A 22,834-nucleotide genomic window follows, 5' to 3' on the forward strand; every position below is an offset into this window, starting at 1 on the left:
GGTGCTTTTTGGAGTTTAAAACAGGGAAGGAACAAGGAGGGTGGGAAGAGGAAGGGGTTTAGGTTGGCATTCATGGGACCCCCCCACCACCACCACCTCACCAGGCTACACAGTGGACCCTTGACTAAGAACCTAGCTGACCCATCAACTTCCTATCATAACTGTCACTCCCTTGCTTGCACAAAGATATTTCCAAAGGACCCAGGCCTACACGTTCCTAAGGAAAGGTATTTCATATCCTTAAAGCCGAGCTCCATTTCTCTGGATCTCAAAACAAAGTTGAGAAGTTGGTCTTAGATTCACGAGCAGCTCTGAGAAAATAGGACTTGGGATATGAGTTGCCAAAAGAAAATCCAGACCAGGAAAAACAGTGGCAAATGGTAAGTGCCAAATAAAAGAGACTGTGAACTCTTGAAACTCTAATCAGCCCTTTGAGAGATAAGACAGTAATTAGCAAGCTAATTGGAGCTACATGTTATTTAGTGCTTAATGTTTACCAGATTCTGTATTAAAATTTACACACACAAAAAAATCATATTTAATGCACATTTAACACTCACAACCACAGCGCAAATTCACCTAACTTGAATAAAGTCTGACTTTTTGGCTCTGCTTTTAAGAGGACCATCACATTCAAAGGAACCTCTGTGGAGCCGTTAAAATGATAGAAGAACAGACTCCATCAACACTATAGTCCCTCAAGGAAATACCAAAGTGGCATTACTGTCCTAACGCACAGGGAACCTTCTTAAAGATTGTCTTTCCCCAGTTCCCTCTCTTACCATGGCTCACATGCTTGACAGATGCCCTGGAATCCTCTTTCTTCCCTCAGCCCAGAGGGAAAGAGACTCACTCCCAATTAAGTCTGCATGACTCTATCTCCTCTGCTTCTCTGCCCTGGTTCCATCTTTGTTCTTCAGCCAGCACCTGCCATTTGCAATGGAAATCCTACAAGGCTCCGTGTTTTACCCTTACCCACACCCCCAAATCTGGGTAATAAAGACCCCAAAACTATTAGGCAAGGATAGCAGACGCTTCTTAGCCAGCAAGGGGAGGGCAGGGGGAAGGTAGAGACAGAGTTTTGGTAGCGTTTTGACCATCATAAATGAATTGTGAGCCATAATTTACAGATAAGAACGAGGCTCAGAATTAAGTACTTTTTCAAAAGAAGCTAGTAAGTGGATTTGAACTCAGGTCATTTGCAAACATATAATAAAAAGCTACAAATAGCTGCCACTATCCAAATGCTATTAGTTCATGTGAAATAAATGTGCAGTTCCTACCACTCTTTCCTGGGTTGATACACAAAATATCCTTTCCCGTTTTTTAATTTTTTACCTCTGGGATATCATAGACACAGAGACCCACCTACTGCACACACAAGACCTGTGCAAACACACTCACCACGACCCACACTCACGCATGAGAAACATTCCCACGACCTCACCTACTGTGGGGGTGAAATCTCAGGCTGCCTGTATGCTGGCCATTGGTAGCCTGCTATTGGAAATGGCTCCTGAGAATCCAGCATTTCTGCATTTACCCTTCTCTGCTAATTTGCAAGGAAGCAAATTCTTTTCACCAGCGTAGAAACAGCCCTAAATATGTTTGTGCTGCAGGAAAGGAGGCAGCTGACCAACATTCAATTACTGGGGCCAGTGCACGCAGGCCAACCAGCTGGGGCACATCTTGCTACCCACTGGGAATAGAGAAGGGAGGGTGGGGGTTGCTGCCTCAGAGAAGTGGGGTTTCTAAAAATAACAAACACTGTTATATACAGTGTTCTGTTATATATGACAGAAGTATTTTGAAAAATAATGATTAATTTTTTTTTTCTCTTTTGCATTTCCTCATGCATGACATGTGCTTCAGCCAGCTAAGGTATACACTAGTTGGGTGGGGTGGACTGGGGGAGGCTGGTATGGTTATAGCAGGAACGCAGAGAGAAAGAGTTCACGCTCAGCTCATATTATTGAAATATGATTTCATAGTAAGATGATAGCCTGAAAGCTAGGCAATGGCAAGAGAGAAAAGATGTTCTAATCACTTTAGCTTCTATTCAACATATTGACAACCAGGCAGGCAGGCAGCAGTAGTTACTGAGCCCTTCTCTGTACTATTCCAGAAGATTTGTTTTGTCTTTAAGAAACTCAGGGGACAGAGGCACACCACAACCAAATGAACAGAGGTAAGATAATACTAGGTGTCGATAAGTGCTATGAACAAGATAAAATAGGGTAATGGGATGTGGGATGTGTGTGTGTCTGTGTCTGCATCTGTGTCTGTGTGTTAGAAGTGGGCAGAAGGCCTGTTTTACTTAGGGAGTTCAGAAAAGACTTGTTGTGGAGGTGACATTTAACCTGAGATTTGAGAGATGAGATAGCAATCAAGCAAAGATCTAAAGAACACTGTTCCAAGGAGAAGTAACAGCAAGTGCGAAGGTCCTGAGACAGAAACAAGTTTAGAAAATTGGAGAGAAGGACAGAAGGTCATTGCTGCTGGAGTATTATAAATGAGCAGAATGGAGAAATAGGGAAAGGAAGATGTTTGCAGAGGGTAGATTCTATAGGGCCTTGAGACTAAAGCAAATGATTTAAATTTTATTCTTATTACACTAGAGATCCATATTGTTTTAAGCATGGAAGTGACACGATCTAATTTATACTTTAAAAAGATCACTCTTGTCACTGTGTGGGGAAAATATGTCAGGTTTTCTCAGCTACTGACCTTTTGGGCCATGTGATTCTTTGTTGGGGAGGGTGGGGGGACTGTCTTGTGCACTGTAAAATATTGAGTGGCATCCCCGGCTTCTGTCCACTAGATGCTAGTGGCACCTTCATCACAGTAGTGATGACCGAAAATGATTTCCAACATTGCCAAATGTTCCTTCGGTGGGGAGGGACTGACCCCAGATGAGAACCTCTGCTCCATGGGGATGCAAGAAGTCAGAATCCCAGCTAGCTTTCTTAAGCTATACTCTACAAAATAAAGACCACTCAATTTTGTTCATTTTTGACTTTGTATTTGCGTTTTACTGAAATACATCCTCTGTGCATAAAGTGGGACCAACTTGTGACTCCATGCCTACCTTTCAATCTGGCAGTGAATCAGAAACCCAGGGGCCAGGTGCTTCCCTTGGCCCTGACCCTTGCTTTAGAACCTGAGTGAGGTTCTTTACCTCTCTGGATCTTCCTTTCTTAGGGAAATGAAGGGATTAAACCTCAAGCTGTCTAAATCGTCCAGCTCCACCCACCTGGGCTTTGAAGAATGAACAAGGTGTGAGAGCACGCTTCCCACTCACCCTCCATAACTGTACACAGTGCGGGTGAAGACAAAACCAGCCACCTACTCCCTAATCCTTCAGTCCTTAATTCTTTGACCTTCAGAAAACGTTGGGTCCACTTCTCTTCTGGCTGTCATTCCTAGCCCTGCAGAGTTGGCCTTGGGGATTAGGACTGGTAAGGAGCAGTAAACCAGGAAGCCTTAAGAACATTTCCCCTGGAGGCTGGGAAAGCACATCAGAAGGAAGGACCCTGTTTTCCTTCTTCCATTCTCTCAGCGCTGCGCTGAAGCTGAAGGGAATGACATCACAACAAAACAAAGTTGCCAAGACATACTCTACAATAATGTCCTCACATGGTTACATTTTCTGCAAATTATAGCGTTTGGAGTATAAATCAGAGTAATTGTTTAAATCAGAGTGACTGTTGAAACAGATTTCCAGTGATCAAATCAAAAACGCAATCATTCTTGTGGTTCCTCCGGTGCTTGGAGCCCCACATACTTCTGAAACTGTCGGTTGTCAGTTACACGGACTGTTTACATTAACATGCTGCCCTACAGAGAAAATATATATTTTAAGAAGAAAATGTGAATCCAGGGTTACAAGAATGTTTCTGAAACAGCTAAGTCATCTTGTTTCAAGTAAAACCAGATGTTTGCATCAAGAGAAAGCCAATCATTTCTTTTAATTATGCTCAATGGTCAGGCCACCAAGAATACCCACATGTGTACACATGAGCCGGTGGAAATCAAAGGCTTTGTGACAGAGAAAGCAATCAGCAACTCCCAGACCACCAAATGGCATCCCCAGCACCAGCTCTGGGCACTTTTTGAGTTCCGTCTCTGAGAGTCTTGAGCCAACATACCAAGTAAGGGCAGGCTTAGGGATGGATTCTCTAATCAAGGCTGAAGTTCACAGAAAATGCACCTCAACAGTTAAACCGTCCTCTTAAGTGTCCTCCCAGGACACTTCTCAATCACCAAAGACTCAGGAAAGCACATAAAGGCAGAGCCCATTCCTCCTGTCTTATCCTGAAGGAGATAGATACATTTGGGGTGATGGGGGGTTGGGGAAGGTGCCACGCCTGCTTGCCTCCACAAAGAGTGGAGGAGCCAGAGTTCACAGAAGCTTACCTGTTAGCTTGGCCTCTTCTCTGATGCACCCTGAGGTATGATGACCCTGGGGAAAGTTGTCCAAGTGTCTGGCAATGACATCCTGGACAGGTGGGCACAGGGGAAGGCTTTGTAAGCGTCAGCTTCCCCCTAAGGTCCAGGCACAATCTTAGAGAAGGTCCACTCTCCTGAGCAGACATCACTGCCTACAGGGTGTCTTTCCTGGTGGAGTCACAGAGTCTTGATCTAGGAAGATCCTTTAGTCAAAATGTCCCCCACAGCCAAGGAGAGTGGCCATGCCTTTGAGACATTCCCCAAACACAACCACAGCACCTGAGCCTTCCCCCAAGTAGATGGCAGGTCCTGAATATTTGTTCTAAAGGATACTGAAGAATCTAAGTATTGCTCCTACAGTGCTATAAAAACACTCCTTTTAAATCTGTTCCCCAAACTTCATTGCGTAGGTACCAGCCTCACAGTATCACCACATACTATTATTACTTTTCTTTAAATTAACATGCCTTTTTTTTGTTTTTACTTAAATAGCTTCTTTAGTCTTTTCCTAAAATATTCATGAAATCAAACTAAGATGTGTTAGTTGTATATCCTTTTAATATGTGTTAAAACAAATAAATTCCATTAAAATAAATGTCATTAATGGGGCACCTGGGTGGCTCAGTCGGTTGAGTGTGTCCACTTCAGCTCAGGTCCTGATCTTGCAGTCTGTGGGTTCGTGCCCCACGTTGGGCTCTGTGCTGACAGCTCAGAGTCTAGAGCCTCCTTTGGATTCTGTGTCTCCATCTCTCTCTCTCTTTCTCTCTGTCCCTCCCCCACTCATGCTCTGTCACTCTCTGTCTCTCAAAAGGGAATAAATGTTAAAAAAAATTTTTTTTTAAATGTCATTAAGTAAATTTCCACAAAATATATACCATTAAATAAATTTGTTAAAATAAATATATGCCATTAAAATAAAAACACTTATCCATGTCTTGGCTAAAATCATGTCACACGTTGCCATTGCTACTCACCCATAGCTGTGGGAAATACAGCTCTAAATTATTGTGTAGAATTCTAGTGTTTCTTCCAAACTCTGAATCAATTTCTTTTGATACAGGTATCAAGGCCATACCTGTATCCTTCCACATGATTCCATGAGCCCTGAAACCAGCTTCCAGCATGGTGTTTCCTGATTGGAGGATTAAAGCCCCTACTTCATTTGTTCCAAGAAACAACCACCATTTCCCATCAAGAGAATGAAGAAGGGACACTTCTCCATGATTCGTCATGACAGGGTGTGGACAAGAACTCAAATACACATTCTAATGTTTTCTCAAAGTCTTCACTTGTAGAAATAGGGATATTTCTATTTTTTTTTCTAAAGGGACCAGCATGGGAAATTGTAAAGGAAAGCAAATCTTCTTTATTATCTTCTTAAGCAAATATTATTATTAAACTTATTAATATTATTAAAATAATATTATTTAAAAATTATTATTAAGGATTCTGCTTTGAACTCAGCCTAGAAGTCAGAACCATGTGCATGAAGCAGGCCATTTGGTAATCACTTCTAGGCTGCGGTAGACTGGTGATGTCCTCAAAACAAAGCCATCATGGGGATTCGTGAAGTCAGAAGACAAGTGAATTGTTTAAAGATAAAACACTCCTACTTTAGACCCTCAGATCCCCATAAGATGGGGGTTTAATAACATAAATGACTGTTTTGAAAAGTGCTTTGACTCCATTTTGCCAAATGTTTATTTGGGTCTTTCCATCTTATCAGTTAAGTACCCAGACTTGGCTCCAGGCCACCTATCCTGTCCAATAATAGTGGGGTTCACACATCCTATTGCTTCGCACACCTCTGTGACGACACAGCCCAGAAGCTCCACCTGAAGTACCCCTGCTGAAATTCCACCCACCCATTCGTCCGTTCAACCTTCTAACAAACAATTGTTCAGTACCTCTTAAATGCAATGATCCAAGGTATTCGCTTTGGAGGATTTGAAGATGCATTACTCTTGCAGACAACTGACCTTTTTCAATGCAGAGACAGTGCCAGGAGCATTTAGTCTTCTTAATTTACTAGAAGTAAATCTCAGAACAATACAGCATACTGTTTAAGTAAGAAATTTCTCAGAAAATCACTTCTCTTGCAGGAGGTTGAGTCAACGACTGAAGGGAATTTAATTAGAGCTTTAAATGGAGATGCAAATAGGTTCTGATACCAGGAGAAAAGGAAGAGGTTGAGGCAAGTGGCAAGACAAATAAGTTGCATGCCATAAACCTCCAGTCTCACTCTTAGCAGCTCCAGAAAACACTGTTCAGACCCAGCAGATGCATCCAGAAGACCTGGCATATAGCAAAGTACCCTAAAGCAGGTGGACCCCATCAAAACTTTGACTATCTGGTAGGTCCCCTGGGAGGAAGCCTCAACCCTCAGTGCCACTTGCTGTTTCTGACGTTTGGTAAAGAAACTTGCAGGGAAGGAGACCAGCTGTGGGCAGCCAAGAAGAGACAACACCATCTTAGGACCCAGAGGCCTCATGGCTGCCCACCCCAGAAGCACCAACCTTCAACCTGGCCACTCCAGGCAGGGCCCTACAGCGAACTCCCGCTGCCGATGAGGCTGGTGAAGGCTGCTACCCTAATCCCATGGCCTAAAGCCTTCCATAGCCCAACTTCCCACACTTTGAAAGAGTTACTCAATATTCAAAGGTCTGTCCTGTCCACTGTCGCACGGGAATATTTCTCGAGGCAGGGGCCTTTAAGGACACCTCACAACGCACACATTGAGGTACTATATACTCCACCTGGGAGTGAAGCTCACCTTGCCCCTTCTCACAGGCAAACAGAATCTGGAGAGCCACAGGCCAATCAACAAACCAAGTTGGAAGTCAAGGGCTGCAGCAAGTTACGGATCTCACCGCCAGAGGGCAGCCCTACACAGGTGCGCAGTGTCTCTCCCCATTTGTGAGAGGAGAAAACTAAGGTTGGAGGAGGGTTTAGCAACACACACAAGAAGTACAGGATAGATCCAGGCCCAGAACCCCAGCCTCCCACCTCCCAGCCAGCACTTTCCCACTTGCCCCCCAGGTGTCAGGAAAGGGATGTTTTGGATGGTTTATGTATCTTTATTTACAGTCAATGAAGTTGGCTGGTCAGAGCTTCAGCATCTCTCCCCACTCCCCATGGGATCCCCCACAATCCCTGGGATGCCCTAACCTTTTTTTTTTTATCTTGAACCACGGGGAGAAATACATTGCACATTGCAACCCTCATTTAGTATTCTATAGATCATACACAAAACTGAAACACATTTTTTACAAAGTAATACCTATATTCCTAAGACAACTGTACTTGTCCTATGTCTTTTTTTTAATGTTTATTTATTTTTGAGAGAGACAGAGACAGAGAGAGACTTGGAACACGAGTGGGGCAGGGGCAGAGAGAGAGGGAGACACAGAATCTGAAGCACGCTCCAGGCTCTGAGCTGTCAGCACAGAGCCCGACCTGGGGCTCAAACCTGTAAACCACGAGATCATGACCTGAGCTGAAGTCAGATGCCTAACCGACTGAGCCACCCAGGCTCCTATGTCTTTTTTTTTTTTTTTTTTTTTTTAATGTTTGGCTACATTAACTTCACTGCCCACGAATTGGTTGCCAGTCCTAGTTGAAGGCTGGCCTGAAGAATGGCCCTCCAAGGAAAGTAGGACACTCAAGTCCAATGTAGTGTCATCCCTTGTATGACCTGGGTGTCACAAGAACTTAGGAGGGTTTCTCCAGTTGAAGAAGGAGAATAACAGGCAAACCTTGACCTAACATTCAGCCTCACTCCGTCCGTGGCATTCTGCCATTCATTCCCTCAGCAAACATGAAGCCACCACCAAGAATTCAGCCCAGTCCTGAGCCAGCCCTGCCAGACAGTGATTCCTACCTGCAGACATCCCTGGGGCCAGCCTTCCCCTGCAGCCTGCAGGTCCTAGAAGCCATGTAGGGTCCCCATTCAGAGGCTCTGTGTGAAAAAGAAGACAGGGATGCAGGGGAATAATCTGAGGCCAGAGGGTCAGAAGATGCTCACAGCCTAGGGGCCTCACCAGGCTAAATCTGCAGCAGGAAGTTTTTGACTGGAGGCCAGAACCTCAGGGGAGGAGCCCAGAGGCAGAGCCCCCAGGATGTTCCCTCCTGTAGCCAAAACATGCCTCCCCCAGACTCAGGCAATAGCCCCCTCCCCCTGGGGGAGGGCACAGCTAATAGATCTGCCCAGAAAGTGCTTCCTGACACTCTGCCAATTATTTCACTTGCTCAATTTCATCCCCTCACTCCCAGCATGTTATTTTATGAAGGAACTCAAAGGAGGAGACATCTATCACTGATCAACCCTCAAGTGATCTTTCAGTCCATCTTGAACCCAAAAGCGGTTCTCAAATCCAGTTCCCTGATGTCTGGGAAGATTCCTGGTGAGGTCCCACCATGGGACTAAAGCTTCCAGCGTCATCTCTGATGGGGCAAAATGCAAGACAATAAAGAAAATTCTCCAAACCCTGACTCGGACAGGGAGCCCTAGGGCCAGGGCTCTGCCCCCTGAGGATGCTGTTTCCACCCCCAGCATGGGCCAGAGTCCCTGACTTCCCGTCACCTCATGGTTCTGCAACTGTGGCCCCAAAGAGAAGAAAAATGACTCCAAAAGAGTTGAATCAGTTCATTGCAAGTGGTATTTATTGGGTGTCTATAGGGTACAAAGCAGTGAACTTAGCATTGAGGGAAGGAAGATGATGAGTTCACCCCAGTCCCTGACTTCAAGTTTTTCCAGTCTAGTTGGAGAGCTAAGCCAAGCATTGACTTGGGTAACACCCTGGCAAGGAGCCTCCTGGCCTTGCTGGTTCCCACTCTGTTCCCTCCCTGAACCCACACTTCACTCACCTACTGTAGGATTGCATGTATCCACTCACCTGGTTGCTGCTCAGATAGAGTGTCACTCCTTTGTGAGCAAGTCAGAGACAGGCTACCTGCTGGCTATCAAAATGAAGGAAAGGGCCATGAGGCAGCTTCTATGAGGTGGAAAAGGAAAGGAGTGGCTTCAGCTCTCGGGTCTCCAGAAAGGAACACAGCACTGTGGACAATTTAATTTTAGCCCACTGTCAAACTTATATAGAACCAGGAGATAATAAATCTGTGTCGTTGTGGCAATCTGTTATGGCAGCAATAGGAAGCTAATGCAGATGTTGGCCATTTCTTTTGGAGCCAGTACCCTGTTGACATCCCTCCTCTTCAGAGCAAGAGGAGAGAGACATCATTATATGGGACAAGGCAGACTTCTCTGGAAAGCCAGCTCCACAAAGAGAATTATCTAGTTTTAGTGGGGAAGGAATCAGGAGCTGGTTCTTGGAGAGACAGAGGGAGGTGTCCAAGGGAAATGTGAGCTGGCAGAGGAAACAGATCCCTAGCCCACCCACATGCAGCCCAGGAGCAGGGCACCTGCGGTTGTGTGCCCGGGGAAACGTGGACAGGGAGCACCCTAACCCTAGAGGCCCCCATACAGAGCAGGCACGCAGCTGCCAGTGGAGCCGGCAGCCTTCTAATGAACCACGTGGCCCTGGGCAAGAAGCCACCGGGGTGGCAAGTGGTCACATGTGAGGCCCCCGGTTCTCCCATGCTTCCCCTTGGTTGCAAAGCCATGAGGTTCTGATATAACACAAGTGAGGAGGAGAAGCCACGAAAAGTGACAGATACTATACATCAACTATGTCCAGGGGCCGTTTTACTAGATTTAGTTGTGCTGTCGGAAGATAGGGAATTATGACCTCTCTTGTATGCCTTCACAACCCCTGAAGCCCTGGACCAGGCAGGGCCCAGGAGTGACAGCAGGTACAGGGGTAGCACTCTCCTTTCTGCCCTCTCTCAGACCAGACTGGCACTGCTCACACCTCCCCACCCCTCTCTGCAAACAGGGCACAGGGTGGGTCATCGGTCCTTTCAAAGTCCATGACCCAAAGGCAGTTCATGAGTCCTTAGTGAGTAAGTAACGCAGAGGAGGGTGAATAACTGAGCTCTGACTCTGAGGCACATTTAACTTCAACCATCATAGTGGCAGTGCTGGCTCTGGGGTGAAAGGAGCCTCAGGGAACCAGGATGGCTCCTGTGGTCATCAGCCACCAGCCCTGGCCAGCTGCACCCAGACATCATCACACTGGTCCACGCTGCCTCTCTTGTGCCACTGCTATCACTGGGGACCCTGGCACCCAGTCCCTGCCTCCCTATGTCATGTCACAGCCACACCTTCTGAATACTGACCCCTCCTTAGGGCATTATCCTGGGGCGGGGGAGGGGGGGGACTGGGCATCCATTGCTGTTCCCAGAACCCAGAGCTTCCTCCTGCCCCATCCAGACTCCAGAAATCTCCTTCAAGACCTGGTGGGATGGATGATGGGGAGTGTCTCCTTCTTTAAGTTTCCTGCAAAATGTCTCTCCCTCCCTCTGCCTCTGTCCCCCCTCCCTCATTCTCTCTCATCTCTCATTCCTCTATCTCTTTCTGTCTCTCCCTCCCTCCTTTTCTCTCTCTCCTTAAACCCTCGAGGCTCTAGCATAATCTTGTCAATGGTTTTAGACATTTCGGAAACAAAATCCAGGAAAGAGAGTGTCTCACAGACGACTTGTGCTTTCAGACAAGCCACAAATCTCCCCTGAGGAAAGAAGCCCACAGGCTGCTAACTGCTTGAAAAGGGGATGGAAAATGGCAAAATACAGGGAGGGACAAAAACGTAATTAAAATGTTAAAAGGTTGCCCTGACACAATAAAAATAATAGCCATCTTTTTGCAGCTATTTATTTAATAACTCGTGACCCAGGGCCCACTCTGCCAGAACGGTGGGTGCTGGGGTACCGTGGTCCACACAGAGGCTGGGCCCCTGCTTTCACAGGCTTTCCTTCCGGGAAACTTCAGACCACAAACTCTTAAAGAAACAAGGAAGCATCCATGCCATGCAGAGGACAGGGCACTCAATGGCCCAGAGCTGGTGACTGCATTAGACGGTAGGGCTGGGTGGGGGCGCGGGGGGCAAGGTCAGAGGCGGCCCCTCTGATGTTTACACCTAGACCCGAATAATAGATCACACAGATAGAACAGGACTCACCTTTTATGTGCTGAGCACCTTCCGTGTGCTGTTCTATTTAATTCCCACAGCTGACCTATGGAATCTACCTTGTCTCCATTTTACAGATGAAGAAACTGAGGTTCTCAGAGATTAAGTTTCTGGTCTGAGATAACACAGCCCGCTGCAGAAAGCAAGGACCAGACAGATGTGCAGTCTATCTGGCTCTAAAGTCACATGTCCCCTACTCTGCTAGGAGAGACTAATTGCATCCCTCTTGGAATTTTCCCAAATGTTCCAGACAGAAATTTCTTTCCCACTAGGTGCTGACATTTCAATCTTTCCTCCTCGGTCCCCTGGAAAGGGCGACCTGCAAGGTGGTTTCCATGCCCACTACCGCCTCTCATGGGAGAGGACGAAGGTGTCCACCAGCCACCTGGACTGGCCTCGCTCTCGCTGCCTGCTGCCCTTCTCACCGGGGCGCTGGCCTTCTTGCCCCTTCCCCTCGGACCCGGACCGTCCCCCCCGCCCCACCCCCACCCCCTCCTGTGCAGCCCTGTCCCACAGGCCGGTAGCTGGGACAGAACTAGACCAGCGTGCTGAGAGGAGCCTCAGGTGACTGGCCAGTGGTATTGAAGCCTATTTTTATTCACAAAAAAAAATCTGTTCTGTATTTTATTCAGCTTTGGGGCAAGGAGAGGTCAACTCTCTTCACCTCTGCTGTAAGATGAGAATACGGCAGGAAATGAAATGACAGGGAAGCCAGCCCAGGAGAGGGAGAAGGGCAAATTACAGGGAAATTAAAAACCTGTGTTCAGATCAGAGTGGAGGGTGTCAAAGCTCCCCTTTCAGGGGGCCCTCCTCCCCAGGCTGCGGGCCGGCTAGATGCCTCGCTTGACAGACTCCACGTGACGGCCGCTGACTCGGATGCTGGTGGCCCAGCACAGGTGCCACCCGTCCTAGCCTCCAGAAGGAGGTCCTGGCTTCTGCCCGCTACACATTACCTGTGCCTTCCCACTCCACAGGGTCAGTGGAAGGGACTTCACCAAGGAGCAGAGCCCGACAGCCGGGTGTGCCGGTGCATGGTCTGCCTTCGTCCTCATCGTGGTTCCTGAGTGACTTCTGTGAGCAGGGAACAGGGTCCCCAGCCATCAAGTCAAACGCACGTTAGTTATTTGGAACTCAGATTAAGCAGCTCTCTGTTCCCTTGCTCGCACAGAGGCATGACTTCAGCTCTTACCTATCCTTCAAATGCCCCTCCTCCACATAGCCCTCCCTGAACTGGAGCAGAGACTACGGTTTTGGTCTCAGCATCCCAACAACTGGAACATGCCAGGCACTTTTCCTCTTGGCCTGCTGGGTGCAGAGACATAATTTTAATTGTAACCGGAAAATGATCACCGAGCACCTGTTATGTGCTGGGGAATGCTGCTGGGTCTGGGACACAGCACAAGTTTCTGCCCCCAGAGATCCAACAATATGGCAGCTGAGTAACCGTGCTCAACTCACTGTAGCAGGACGCAGGGAGGGGAGGGCAGGACTGACGTTTCCACCAGCCGTGGGAGCCCAGAAGTGAGAGGATCCGGGTCAGCTGATTGGAAAAGGAGGCATCGCAGCGAGGCCTTAAAAGGTAGGCAGAATTCTGTTCTGTTTGGTTTTGTTGGTTTATTTCGTTGCTAAAAGAAAGACAGTGGCGGAGCCCTGGAGGAGAATGGCATCCCAGGAGGAAGGGAACATAAGCAGAATCACGGGATGGAACGCATAAACCCTGGGGGCGGGGGGTTGGCGGGGGGGGGGGGGGGGGGGGGGGACAGTGGGGAGAGCTGTGAGTCAGTCTGCTCCGGCTGCCTCAACAAAATACCTCACAAGGGTGGCTGAAATGACAGAAACTTATTTTCTCACAGTTCCAGAAGCTGGAAGTCTGACACCAAGATGTCTGCAGGTTGGTTTCTCCTGTAACCTCTCTCCTTGTAGACGGCCACCTTCTTCCTGTGTCCTCACATGGTCTTCCCTCTGTGTGCACACAAGTCTGGCACCACTCTGTGTGTCCTGATCTCCTCTTCTTATAAGGACACCGGTCACCTTGGATCTAGGGGTCACCTTGGATATAGAGGTCACGGCCTCATTTTAACTTAATTACCTCTTTAAAGACATTATCCCCAAATATAGTCACATTCTAAGAGACTGGGGATAGGGACTGGGGATGTGAATTTTAGGGCAACATGATTCAGCCCCCACAGTCAGCATGCTTGAGGAAGAGTATGCATGGACAAGAGGAGCTACATGATAAGGAGACAAGGAGAACCTTAGGTTGAGGGCAGATTTCATAATCTCTTGAGCACAAGACTAATTAATTCATTTGGTTTTTATGCTAAAGGTTAGTGTTGCCAAAGCATGTCCCATACTCTGCTGTGTGCTAATAGATGTTAAGCAAACAAAAAGACACAGTCCACAGCCAAGTCTGGGAAACCAGTGCCTTCCCTGCCGGTCTTTTCAGGGCCCCTAGGTGGGCCAATGTGTGTTGTAAATCCTCAAGACAGAAGCAAGATCACAGAAGCCAATTTTAAATAACACCTCATGTGACAAATACTGTAGTGAGCACTACTGAAGGTCTTGGAGAGCCGGAAAGATTTTTGAGCAGATGAGAAATATGATCAAATCTTAAGTAGAAGGCTATTGCACTGGGGTTGAAAAATCTTGACTGTCAGAGATGGTTGAACACCAGCAAGGGGGCATAGGTAAGTTCTAGAAGGCTGGGCTTCTGTGGGTAGGGTAGGCTATGACTGAGCAGAGCTCTCTGGCATTCTAGGAAGCTGTTCTGCTGCCTCATCACCCTTTCCATTCAACAGGTATGAATTAGGCCCCTACTGTGTACAGACCCTCTGGTCTCCCAGCCTGCTGGCCCCCCAACCTAGAGAGCATAGCCCAGTGCTCACCTCCTCCCTCACTGTCTGTGTCTCTGGGCAGGTTTTCTGTCTCATGTGGATTCGGGTCCAGGGACTGACAGCACCAGCCATCTGGGACCTGATACCTTGGCCCCTCTCTCCTTCTCTTTAATCACACAAAAGACCTAGGACACGTATTAGGGTAACTAGGACAGTCCTGGTGCCTCAAGGCTGAGCTGAGGTCCCGCTGCTCTGGCCCAACAAAGCAATTACAGGGAATTCAAATACATTCCTTTTGGAACAAAGACTTCTATTTTCCGGTTCCCAGGCGGTATAGACACATTCCTGGAGGCAGTCATTCTCAAGAATTCAAGAGGTTCAGTCTCAGCTGAAGTCTCGGGCAGATTGCAAGTGCTGATTTGGGGGAACTGAGACCCAAGCATCGGGCCTGGGCAGAGGAGACTGGTTGGATGAGAGCAGTAATGAGGCCGCAGCTGGGTCTTTCTAGTCTTGCTCCTCAGGAGGAGGGTGGAGCCCTGCAGGAGAGGGCCAGGACCCAGCGGGAGGGAGTGGTGTGCAGAGCTGGAGGGGCAAGCATGGCAGGGAGCAGAGAGACCTGGGGTTCAGGGCACTTGACTGGTAGTAAAAAGCCCCCTCTGAGCTACTCCCCCAGGGCTGCTAAGAATCTAAGCGACATATTTAGATGTAGCGGTTTGTAATCGGGGACTTTTTGATGCAGCCCCTTCCATACATTAAAAGCTTTTTTTTTTCTTTTTCTGCTGTGCTTTTGTCAAGTAACATATATGATTCATACCCCTGTCTATTACCCAGCCCCCAAGCCCCACCTGGGTGCAGAGGGAGCTCTTTTACCCATATTGCTAGTAATTACAATTAAAAAAAGAAAGAAGAAAGAAAGAAAAATGAAAAGAAAGAGCTGAGTATTTCACAGGTACCTTTTATACCACTACAACATGTCCCTATGTCAAAACGGTCCCGTCAAACTGTCAGGTGTCTTTCAGGGTCGAGGGAATTCCTCTTGCCCTGCACCCCCCACCCCTCAGCACCCACGGGCTTCAGGAAACTGGCTAAGGCTCTGGGGTGAGTCTGGCCCTGAGGTGGGAGAGAGCCCTCCCCCAACCCCCCCACTGCCCTCACTGGGCTTTCTTGGTCATTCCTGGGTAGCTTCACAAACGAACAGCCTACCTCCATCCAAGTACCCTTTCCTCACCCAGCCAGCCACTGGCACCTTTGGGGATTATCCACAAAGGTTCCAACAGCAGAAATGTACACAGCTGTTTCTTCCTACTGGGACCCATCTTCCCTCCGATCCTATGGGGGAAAAAAATTAAGTACCCTGCCTACTACCAGGAGCTTTTCCTTGACACAATCAAGCCAATGGCTTTGGATGTCCCAAGTGGCACAGAAACCTGAAAAGACAGCAGTCCCTTGGGCCCACATCCCCTCCTCACAGTCTGTGACCAAACACCACTACCATGCAAATGGCAGGCGGCACAATCTGGTTCAGCTGCTACCTCAGATAATCCCACGGGACCGCCCTCCTGAAATGTGGCAAGAGCTCTGCGGGCTCCCAATCTTGACCTTTCATCTTGAATCCAGGCAGGAAGCATCCTTCCCCAGACCTTAGTTTCTTCATTTGTAAAATAAACTCTACGATTCCTTCCAGTTCCCAGAGTCTATAATCCTGTTCTCCTATGGTTGAACATATGTAATGTTTATTTTGGGGGCAAGAGGTTTTTTTTTTGTTTTTTTGTTTTTTTTGGCTTTGAAAGTGTAACTTCAGACTAATAGTCCTTTTGGATGACATCACGCTAATTCAAGGCTAAGTGAATAGTTAAAATATCGCTGTAGCATGCTTTCTATGGGGAAAAGAGAATGGGGAAAATTCCTGTCCCCCAATACATATGTTTCGAGCACAGACTTTCTTTCCCGGCTTTACTTCTGAAATGGAATTTTGCCCCTTTTTTCCTGACTAGAGGGACCGGTCAGGGGACCCCCTCCTAGGTCCGCCCAGAATGCAGACGCTTAGGGTTCTCAGCAACAGGGTCAGGAGGCAAACAGGTGGTGAAACAGGAAGTGAGTGAGTCTGGTGACAAAGAGAAGAGACCGGACTTCCAACCAGAGCCTGGTGCTTTGCCTCCAACAGTGTGCTTCCCCAGGGCTACAGCTCTTGGAGCTCTGGGGGAGCTTCGGGCAAGCTTCGCACAGCTGCTGGGGCCAAATGGGGGCAGATGGCCATTTAACCCTTTGGGCATCAGCAACACCGCCTTGCAGCTTTGAGACCTGACCCATGCCAGGGCCAGGGGGCGGGGGAGCCAAGAGGGCAAGCACAGTGGTACCAGCAAATGTGAGCTAACCTACATTCTGTTTTGGAAACCAGTTGATATGAAACAGAGTCGGATTAATGCGGTTGATCAATGTAAGGAGTTGCTACTGAGAACGTCAATATCTACCCAGACATTTCAGGGTTTAATGCCAAGAGAATGCTCTGAGAGGCAAAGAGGCAAACAGGTACTTGAGCAGACTTCAGGCTATTGAGCAGGGTAGGTGAGATTGCCCAAGACCTTAGAAGTTTCACACTTTGCCCTAATTACAGGCTGTGCAGTAAGGCTGGGGAGGCTTCGGCGGGGCGGAAAGCTCTAGTATTTCAGAGCCTCGAAGGAGGGCAGGCTTTGCTGGCATGTGGTGACTGATGACTTTTGGAGGCTCAGGAGCTATTTTCAGGCCTTTTCTGATGTGAGGCCAGGAAATCATGCTGTGCCCCCTTGCTTCTCTCTGCAACTGGCCAGGACATCCCAGGAACGGACCCCAGACTCCAATCGTGAATTGCTAGGTCACCAGAGGACACCAATTAATCAGACTATTTACAAAATCCTGTCATCACACGCCAGAGGGAGCAGGCCAGCCGATGCCAGTGACATTCTGTGGATTTCTTACAGCATGTTTTGCCCATCCTTTTCTTATTAAACATTCAAATCCTCTTTACGTCGCCTAAAACAGGACTCTGTTGTCTGCTCACCCGCTGAGTGCCAGTAATCGAAGACACATGCCTAGAGCCACACTAGACTGGATGTCCCCAGGGCCCAGCTCTACTACACTGTTCACAACACACACAGAGACACACACACCAGGCACGCATCATGGAAATGCTGCCAAGTCAGAGCCTCCCCCGAGACTCAGTCTCTCGGCCTCAGCCCCAGAGGTTTTAAGCTGTCCCTGCAGAGCTGACCCACTGTGGCTCCAGTACAAAACAGGTGTTACTACGGCAGGTACCACCCCTTTTTCTGTATGGACAAACTGAGGTTCAGATGGAAGAAGCAGCTGGCCCTAAGTCACAGAATCCTGCTTAGTAGTCAGGCAAGATTTAGGGCTAAAGCAAAGATACGTTTCTGTCCCTCCCCACAGTAAGGAAAGGCACTCTTCCTGGCCTGAGGGAGCCCCAGCAGCCCGGGCCTGGCCTTAGTCTCTACCCCAGTTAGGAGACTGACCACTGATCACCACTACCTTCCTTACACTCACCAAGTCAGTATGTGGCAAACCCATGACCTTAGCTATAAAAGCCACATCTGATGGTGTCCTTCTTGCTCAAAGGTTCAGAGCCTGGTTCTAAGTCTTAACGGTGCTGTGCAGAAGCTGGCTTGTCCTGGCTCCTTGCCAAATGTCACAAATCAGGGATTTTTCTTTTCTTTTCTTTTCTTTTTTTTCTAGAGAATGGTTTATCAGTACATCACTGCTTGCCAGACAGGATCACTCTGACTTCAATAAGATCCCAGGCCTTTGTGAGCAGAGGGGATTTATCTAAGGGTTCATGGTTGTAAAAACTGAAGCTAACTCTGGTAAGCTCGAATATGATTTTTAGGAAGGATATCCAGTAGCTTACAAAATCCATAGGAAATATGGAGAATCAGGATCAGGAAACAGGCTGGAATTCAGGGGGGCTAGGCGGAGTGTGGCAATCTGGGCCATGGGAGACTCAGCCTCATGCTGCTGGATGCTCATCACGGTCCCTGCAGCCAGTGGGCCCTGGGCCTGGACCTTTGGTGAATTCCACCTCTGCCAGAAAGAATTCTAAATAGCTTCTGCTTCTAGGCATCTTTGGCTCCAGTTCCAAATGGATGCATTTGACTGGCTGACCTTTAGTCATATATCTGTAACCCCCAGCGGTCAGGGTCTTGAAGAGAATTCTCAAACCATTTCTGCTTCCATAGCAGGAGGTGGGAGGTTCACACCTAGCAGATTTCCCAAACAGACAAAATACTAAAAATGCTTATTATAGAAACACTCTCCTCAGACCTATAGACTGATGTTGATTGGTCCAAGAATCCTCCCCTCAAATCTGCTCCCACCCTGACAAGAATGTTTCCCCTCCTCTTCCCACTTACTTGGGATTTTACAACCTAAATCTTTCTTTTAGCCAATAAAATCTTTCTCTGAAATGGAATAACCTTCCCCATTCTTCCAGGGCTCAGGTGGCATATTAGTCATCAATTTAATCTGACATTTTCCTTTTACATCCTTGATTCAGCTCAACCAAGAGAGGGGGAGCCACTCGTAATCACATAATTAATATGAGTTCAGTGTGGATACTCCAGAACAGCAGGTAACCCAAGAAATATTCCCATGTGGCTTTGGGTTATGATGTATGAACTTTTAATTATAAAGAGAATTAGAATTGCCTATGTAAATTGTGACCACACAATCACTGGAGATAGGGCTGCTATAGTGCACAAGTTCAAGAGTGTCTTTCAGCCTATAGACTATAAAATGGATGGTACCCCTTGTGCAGTGCACACCCTGTGCAACTGTATAAGGTAGCCCTGGTAGAAGCTATTCAGGGCTTTCTGGGCAAGAAGAAAAGATAGCTAGGAAGAAACAGCAACCAAAGATCACATCAAATTGATCACATCATTGGGAGAGGAGACAGTACAAGATTTAATATAAAAAATTTAAATATACACACAGCCCACAACTATAGTAAAGGATCTTCACATTCATCCAGACCCACCCTAAATTTGTATAAAAAGAATCAGAGAAGGACCAAAGGATTTCTCACTGTTAATTATACTTATGAAAAACAAAGACTGGGACCGTTTTATTATTTGAGGACGAGCTGGTGGGAAGGGGGCGGGATTGCTGGCAGGCAGGTGGGAGCACACTGAGCTGCTCATCAACCTGCCCTTCAGGCTGTGAAGTCACAAGGGGGCTGAAAGAAGACAAGCACATGGCTCACCCTGCTTCCCCAAAGGCATGTTCCTTTATAACATGTGAAAGGAACTTAGGGAGTAACAAGTACCCGATGCAGGAAGACTTTGGTCTCTAAGTGGTCCCACGTTTGCAGCCTGTTGTTGATTTTACTCAGAACTGAGGAGGCAACTCACCACTTTTCTCTTAGAGGCCGTGGTGACAGGCCGGTCTTGATTTTCTGGTCATCCCGGCAGCCCACGCATGCTCAGTAGGAGTCTGAGCTCAGCCAGGCCCAGGCTGCACAGCAGACCTCAGGGCCATGCAGCAGGGACTCAGGGTGAGGAGGCATGAGGGCCCATCAGCCTCACAGCTGAGCTCTCTAGTTTGGCTGGAACCAAGCTGGGCTTGGACCTCTGAGTCCAGAGAACAAGCCCTTGGCTTGTGGTCACCAGATCTGGGCTCCAATCCTTCTAACCACCCAGCTCACAGAGTGGCTGAGAGAGCCCCTTCCCTTTCTGGGCTCCAGAGCGAGGCTACGCGAGCTCTTCCTCCTCCCTGTCATGGCCACTGGAGTTGTCAGGCAACTCTAGAGACTGACTTCTGACCCATAACTGCACCCACTGAATGGCACCAACCCAAGTGCAAAGATACGTGGCCTTGTGTTCCCTTGTCCCTCCTTCTGCCGCTTCCCAAAGTCCCATTCCAGGAGAAAAGTGGTCAGAGTTGCCTCCTTAGTTCTGAGTAAAATCTATCCAGGCTCCTGGTAACATGCCCTACCAGGATTAAACAAAACACATGAAGGCAGGTAGGTACCTGAAGAAAACACAAAAAAAAATATTTGATAATCCAGCAGGGCAGGAAGGGCTTTTTACACATGACACAAAACCTCCATATCCACAAAATATGAGATTAATAAATTTGACTTGATTTCCATAGCAAGAGGAAAAATACCAAACAACAAACGAAAAGATCAAGGGAAACCTAGGAAAAGTATTTGGAACTCATATCATGGGTAAAAGATTAATTTACTTAATACTTACAAAGCTGGTATGGTGTTTGAGGGGGTCTAATAAAGAGCATCCTTTTTCCTTCTGAAATTCCAAACCAACTCGTAGTAGGCACAGGAGTAGGAGGATGAGGACCCAAATATCAGCTTTGTACTGACAGAGCTATTGGGGAGCACGACTTCGGTGGGCAGACCATGGGTCTCCTCATGCTGGGCCCCAGGGTGAAGATCTGCCCAGTAGATCACAGGTTCTTCTGCCATGCCTTTGTTGCTAAGCTTACCTCATGGCCAAGGGCCCCCAGGAGCACCTGTACTATGCCAGCAGGCAATCCGAAAGGGCAGTGGGTGAGAGGTAAGGAGTATCCACTTCCTCCTCCCAAACTTACTAATCAGACCATTTACACTTACCGATGTCCTTTGACTTGGAAATATAAACCCATGGAGTAGGCAAATTCCCTCCTCTCTTCCAACAAGTTCCAACATATCAGTAGAAAAAGCCATAGTAGGACAGAAAAATGGGAAGAACATGGGGGCAAGTCCCCAAGACTTGAGGGTCTGTAAACAAATCAGGCTGGAGGAGATGCTCTCTTAGATCCCTCTGGGCCCAGAAGACGAGTTAAAAATTGATCTCAAGACTTGTCTTAGTCAGCTCGAGCTGCTATAGCAAAATACCATACACCATAGACTGGGCGGCTTAAACAATGAATATTGACTTCTCATGGTTCTGGAGGCTGGAAAATTCAAGATCAAGGTGTCAGTAGGTTCAGTGCCTGGGAAGGGCCCTCTTTCTGGTTTGCAGACAGCTGCCTTCTTGCTGTGTCCTCACGTAGCCGAGAGAGGGCTCTGGTCGCTCCCTGTTCTTGTAAGGACAGGAATCCATCATGGGGGATCCACCCACATGACCTCATCTAAACTCATTAATCTACCACAGACCCCACCTTCAAATATCATCACACTGGAGATTAGGGCTTAACATATGAATTTGGGGGAGATGCAAACATTCAGCAGGGCTAATAGACAAGTAGAGCTGCTGAAAACCATCTTGAAAGAGTATACCGTGCTTATCACACACCCTCGTTACAGCACCACCACCCCCACTCCCTTCCCTTCTGTCTGACCACCTGCTTGCTAGCTAAAGGCGTGGACTGTGATTCTGGGGAACCTCAGTCTCTCTTCCAAGTCTCCATTCCCAGACCATTGCGTAGCCTGAGCCTTCACACCCATTCTTCAGGGAGAGTGAGGACTTTGAGCACAAGCCAGAGGGTAACTGGAAACCCCTTTACTCTTGTGGTTCCCAGACCCACCCCCCTGAGGACCTGCATATTCCAGCTTGTTATTGTACTCATTTGCTAAAGCCAAACAAAGAACTTGCACCTGAAAAACACTGAAACTTGTATGGTACTTGGAGTTCCAGGGTATAAAACTGGAGGTTAATCTTACACTCCCGCACAGGGGAGAGAGACGAGGAACCACAGGAGTAGCTTTCCAAAGCACACAGCTGGCCCTGGATATCTTCCCAGCTCTGCCGGAGGAGGAAGGGTGGGTTTTTCCCCAAGGGCCAAGCAGCCAATGCCTCCCCAGGCAAGGGGTCCAGCCAGAGGAATCCCATAGCCCAAGGTCCCTGGCCATCCTGAAGCCTGGCATGCAGGTCTGGTGGGAAGTTATGGCAGCCTGGGTACCTCCTACCACCAGCCCTCTTAAAGAGCATGGCTTATGGCCCTCGTGACCTTCCAAATCGCCAAAAGAGACGCCTAAGTGATCAGTGATCCAAGCATCTATTACTGCTCAACAAGCCACTCCAACCTGAGAGTGTTAAACAATAATCATTTATATTTATTATTTTCATGGTTCCAGAGCTCAGCTAGATGGCACTCCTCCAGGTCCCTTGCGTGGTTGTGGTCAGCAGAGGCTGGGGCAGGAGAAAGTCTTGAGGTTTCCGTACATCTAACAGACAAAGACACCGGTCTTCAGCTGAACATCCCCAGCATGGCCTCTCCACGTGGTCTGGCCTCCCTTACTTTAGCCTTTATTGAGGTTCTGCTCTGTGATGTGAGGTAAGGGGGGATAGGGAGGTGTGGGTCATGGTGTCTACCCTCCCTGAATTCAATCTCCCTTGGAAGATGGAGAAACAAAGTCACAAAAAACTAAAGAGCCACAGGAGGTAGCATGAGGCGGGCAGTGTGGGCAGAGGAGGAGAGGAGTTTATTTCAGCCCAGAGGAGGGGTGATCCGCCAAGACAACAGACAGTACACTAGGAG

The sequence above is a fragment of the Panthera pardus genome, unplaced genomic scaffold, assembly GCF_024362965.1.
Source record: "Panthera pardus isolate Hobbes unplaced genomic scaffold, ASM2436296v1 HiC_scaffold_26, whole genome shotgun sequence".
NCBI classification, from domain to species: domain Eukaryota; kingdom Metazoa; phylum Chordata; class Mammalia; order Carnivora; family Felidae; genus Panthera; species Panthera pardus.